Genomic DNA, 5756 nt, shown 5'->3' on the forward strand with positions numbered 1-5756 from the left:
CATCTTTAACTCAATCATCTTTGCCCATAACAAGAGAAGTATTGGACCTGTTCATGGATTAAAGCTGTAGTAATGCATTCGTGGGGATGGAATGGCACAAAACATATCGTGACATTTCAGTAAGTTTGACAGGGCATAGATGGTAAAACCAAGTAAAGGTGATTGGTGTAATCATTTGATCTCAAGTTTCCCAAGGTGGACTCTAAGAAATTATGAGGAGTCTGAGAGAATTTATTTTTCTCTGAAGAATCTGAAGGGGTATTGAGATCAGCAAAGACGATATACTCATGCTTCTAATCTTATGGAAAGTCTTTTAAAGACTAATATTTTCAAGCCAGAAGAATAATGTCGAACAAGAAGTCAAGACATATCTCAAGACATATTTTATCCTTGAAGACCAACATGGATTATTCTTAAAATGTTGTATCTAAGACGTGTATTGATGGTGTGTATCACGTGTTCTGACTTGGTGCATGTTTTGGAAACTAGCATTTCCAGAATAAACTGGGTGTAATAAAAGCATTCATTGCTTTCAGCCGGAGCACAGACCTACCCGATGCAGGTTTTATGAAATAGAGGTTCTTAACCAAGACAATTGTTACAGTCTAGGTACGTTATTTTGGTTGCTCGGGTATTTAAAGTGTCTTTATGTTTCATTTTATTCCCTTTACATTTGTTTTGTGTTTGTTTGTTTTGCGCTCATGTCCTTCGTTTGGATATGGGTAAGTTTAGAGTATGTGAAGGTTATGTTTTTCAACTTGTGGCACACAAAGGGAAAAAGGGTAGTGTTCAGACATTGTTAAGTATGAAGTCAATATTTGCAGGTGTTTTGCAAAGATGTCGAATAGAATGTTCTATTATGAGTCTGTTTTTGTTGCAGTTTTGCAAGTTTTTCTTTTTCTGCCTTGTTTTTGTTCTGAACACAAATTGTGTCCTGTGTTTTGAGTTATCCAATATAGAGGTTTGGTTTCTCTATTTCGGTGAATGGATAGTTCAAGTGTTTGTTTCTGTTGGCGTGTTTCCTCTTATGCTCTAGAAGAAGGTGTTAATCTGTGTCTTAGCATAGTTCTCAGTTTGAGGGGGAGTTTTTAGTATCTTCTTCCTCATGTGCATCATGGCGTCATTTTCAAAAACTTAGCACTCATATCAAAGGAATATCTTGATGTCAACTTTGTTTAGTTGGATGGCCAATGTAACTTTTGAAGTTAATTTGCTAAAAAATATCTCTTGCATATAGGCTTATGATGTAATTGTGATTTATCATCTTATTGAAATATAAATTTATTCCCATTTTGTTCTCATGACATAGGACAGTTACTTTATCTGGAGAATATGGACCTACAACTTTATCATTTTTTAAAATATACCCACGTGTGAGTCTTTGTTGAAGATAATTTAAGTAGTTATATGTGGCCTCAAATAGTATGAATTCTTTCAATTGCACTTTTATCATTCAATAACATGGTTTTACGTGTCCTTTAGTTGATATGTGTGAATTTTCACACATCTTTATAAGTGATACAAGATTACCTTTTTGAATATTTCATGTTCCTTCCGGTTCTTTTTTATCATTCTTTGATAATTAGCTTACTTTAATTAACTTGAACTAACATATACACGCTTATAAATGTTGTTAAAATCTCTTGGTAATATATTCAGGGTTGATATTTTTATATTGGCTATGTCAATTGTAGCATGCACTTACTAATGGTATGATCTCTTATAAGGATTTGATATTTACTATTAAAAGGCTAAATTTTAGTGAAATATAGGATTCTGCCTAGTTCCTACCTGACTGGCCATTTATAAGATGGAAAGGCTCTTATTCCAATATTTCCATTCCCACCAAAAATCAGGTACTTCTTTTTTTTCTTCATTTTGATGTAATTTGAAGTATTATTAATGGATTGTTTTATAGTACTTTCAAAAAAAACTTGAAATATCTTACTTTACTATCGGTGAATATATTTTAACGTTCTTTTAACAGGTAATACTGATTTCCCCAACATTGTTAACATGCTTTCAAATAAGTTCCAAAAATCACTGTCTTATAAGGTGGTTTTAAGAATATGCTTGCATTCCCCAAAGGAAATTAAAGGTTAAAACAGTAACTCTCATTAGGAGATTTTCGCTTTTATTTGGGTGTCCCGTATAATTTGAAGGAGAATGTAAGATGAACTCAAGTCACACAGCTTCTTTATTCCAGATAACTTTTGTGCTCGTGACCAAACAAAATACCTATTTTCGAACACTAATGAAGATGGGAGAAAGGAAGATTAGATACTAATTTTACTATGTAGAGTAAATTTGAAAATTAGGGATATGATTCCTTTGTAAGTTTATATATTGTTATGTACATTAGTAACTTTTAGTTATTTTATTATTTGTTATTAGTGAGAATATTCATATAATTGATTAATCTATATTATTTATGAGATTTCTGACTATTTATTTGAAGATTTTTTATTTTATTTAATAGGGTTTATAATAGCACTTTTAGGAAAAACGCTATTAAATCTTGTTAAATTAAGGTAGTAGCAAATTAAGTTATGTTAGCGCTTAATGAGAAATGCTATTAAAGACTTAACTTTTAATAGCGCTCAAAAACGCTATTAAAGGTAACCTACCTATGAAAGCAGGAGCTTTAATAGCGCTTAAAAGCGCTATTGAAGGTTAAAAAAAGCGCTATTAAATGTTAATTTTGGTGTAGTGACCCCATAGGTCCGCTTACTGGCTACTCAAGAAATATTATTTTTACCTCGCGCAGGAATCAAACCACGTACCTAGGTGTCAAGTGGTAGCAGGAAATGCTATGAATACGTACTTAACCCCTAGGTACGTGGTTCGATTCAAGCGGGAGGCAAAAACAATATTTCCTGGGCAGCCGTTAAGCGGACCTAGGGGGAGTATTGATTAAGCTGGTGACATGCTTAGTTGGCCGACAAGGTTGATGCGTGTAGCGGATATTTGGGTGTTACACCAACGCCTTTATTTCCACAATCTTGTATCCACATAATATATGACACACTTCCCTGATGAGGACACACACTCCAATGTCGGGCAGGAAGCTGCACTTCCTTCCATACTCAACCTTGACTCTAAATTAAGAACACCATCTTGGAGTTGCTTTAAAACTTCCTCCAAGAACAATACTTAAATCATTACCTAAAGGCATTTGAGTTAGAACAAGGTGACCATCCCGCAAACCGGATGGTTTCACCTACCAACACAACCCTTATAATTTTACATATTGGTTTACTTGAAAACCTAGGTTACAAATCTTCTATTTATAGCATATTCCCAACTGGACTTGGGCCTCTAATTACAACAAATATGTAGTAACAAATCTTCAAAAGATTCTCCTTCAAAATATGACTTCAATCAAATCACTACAAAAAAAAAGGTCTCCTGCCACGCCCAAGAAACCAAGGCTATATGCAAAATAACCGTGGCGTAACACTGAGGCCACGGAAATTCAACTGTGGGATATGCGGCCGTGGCCTAAAGTATAGTTCACGGTTTTTTGGTATAGACCATGCCTTTTTGACAACCGTGGCTTTTTTAGGCCACGGTTTAGGTAGCTTGATTAAGGCCGCAGTTTGTATTTGCCATGACTGCAGAACTGTGGCTATATGGTAAAGCCACCGTTTCAATTTAACGTTTACGATACAGTTTTGGTTCAAGATATAGCCACGGTTTGGTTATGACCATATATTTAAAACCGTTGTTATATGTTATGCATTCTAAACCATTTATCTTGCCACGGTTTATTTCTGTATCATTACATAAATATGTCATTATATATATATATATATATATATATATATATATATATATATAATTAACAATAATATTGATGATTAGAATCTAATTAAATTTAAAGAATAAGTAAATAGCATTTTTCCTAAACTATTCATCAATGGTAAATTCTATTTTACATGTATGTTGCTTACATATATAAGCTCGGGATGCAGGAAGAGCTGATAAAAACAAATCTAAATTTAAGACCGAACTTCATAAATCCAAGCAATTACATTGGTTATAACCAAGAACCTTCCAACCCAAAGCTATAAAGCACAAGAACATATTGCAAGTCCATATGTGAATCCAAGACCTAGCCCTTGAACAAGACTTATTAATATGCCATATCTAAGAGTAGCTTGTAGTGATGTTGCATATGAGTATTTGGCCAACGTTTCATTTGTAAATGCATACAATGTCTTTATATACGAAACTACCTGCATCACACACAAGATATGGACTAAGTTGAGAATCAGCAGCACTAAAATATTTCAAGAAATGGAGAGAAAGATATCTAATCTCTTGTGTGAAAATGATGTCAAGGTAGTCAGCTATACCTTGGATTTTCTTTACTATTTTAAAAAGAACTTATACAAATACACAAGCGCTTGTGCTAAAAAGAGTTATGTTATTTTCTAGGGAAATCTTTGAGGCGCTCGAATAGGAATTGTAGCCAAACCATCTGCAGAATTTGTTTCTGCGATACTTGGAACTTGGTTTAGCGGAGGTGTTGTTGTTCCACTTGCAGTTAACAACATTCGATGCCCACATTTTATGGTTAGCAGAAAATGTAAAAGTGCTTCCTCAACTAACCTGCACACCAGGTAACGGTTTGCCAACGGTGCCTGCTTTACGCTCACCTTTCAAAGGATTTAATAGTGCAATGATAAACTAGAAACATCAATACAATAATGTAAGGTTCATCTAAAAAATCATCGTAAAATTAACAAAAAATGTGCGTGATTCTCGACAAGTAAAAAAATAAAACTTAAGCTAAAAAGATCTGCTAAAAATTTTACTTACTTCAGTCATGCCATATCGGTCCAATAAGCGATGTCCAGTGATGGATTCCCATTCTTGCAAAACAGGTTGAGGAAGTGAAGAGGACCCACACATCTAAGTAACGGAATGATAACATATCAGATTTTTTTAGATTGAGAATGCATGGTTAGTCGTCACACAAATATTTTACGCATGTAATAGTTATTTACATAGTTGGAACCTTCATTAAGAAAATATATAAATCAAAATGTTGTCACCCAAGACATTTTTTAATGCAAAAACCATGATTAAGTTTCTATAACAGAAAAGAACACTATCATAAGGATGATAAATGTTGTCTTTGTATGGTTACATATCAAGAAAAGATCATTTATTTTCTATATACACAAACCAAGGTTTGTGAGAAAGAACCATGTCATAGATTTGCTCAATGTTGATAATAATCATACTTACTCCGGTGAATATAGTTATAGCTTCATCAGCCTCGTATCCTTCAGTTGGATATGACTCACGCCATCTCTTCCAAATTCCACTGACACTAAATTTCGGAAGAAACTCAACCTTCAACAAGTTAGTTAGATTCTTAGCGACAACAAAATATTCAAAATGGATGCTATTTGTACCAAAATTAACACTTTCTTATCTAGTTGTATTTTCTTTATAAGAAGTGACAAAAGTAAATTACCGTGGAACCGACATAGAGATGGGCTAGTAAACCCTTGACAAGCCCATGGACATGTACTTCATATTTGTTAAGGATTGACATCACAAAGATATCAAAACCACATTTTCATCAAATATACTAAATATGATAATGTTTTTTCCAATTACAAAAGTATTGAACAATGCATAAAAAAATGTTTTATGGATATGATGCAGTGGTAGACAATGCAAAAACCGATCAGCTGATGTAAACTCCCATGCTTTTCCCAAGGCTTGGACCTAAAATCAAG

The 5756-nt window shown here is 33.7% G+C and overlaps 1 long non-coding RNA gene across 1 annotated transcript; it reads left to right on the forward strand.

Moving 5' to 3' along the window:
• The first annotated feature begins 1140 nt into the window (after positions 1-1140).
• LOC131625963 (uncharacterized) lies at positions 1141-2437 on the forward strand. The gene is made up of 2 exons (XR_009290993.1): positions 1141-1856; positions 1988-2437. It is a non-coding gene; the product is annotated as an uncharacterized LOC131625963 (long non-coding RNA).
• Positions 2438-5756: the final 3319 nt, after the last annotated feature.

The sequence above is a fragment of the Vicia villosa genome, unplaced genomic scaffold (genome assembly GCF_029867415.1).
Source record: "Vicia villosa cultivar HV-30 ecotype Madison, WI unplaced genomic scaffold, Vvil1.0 ctg.000252F_1_1, whole genome shotgun sequence".
Lineage (NCBI taxonomy): Eukaryota > Viridiplantae > Streptophyta > Magnoliopsida > Fabales > Fabaceae > Vicia > Vicia villosa.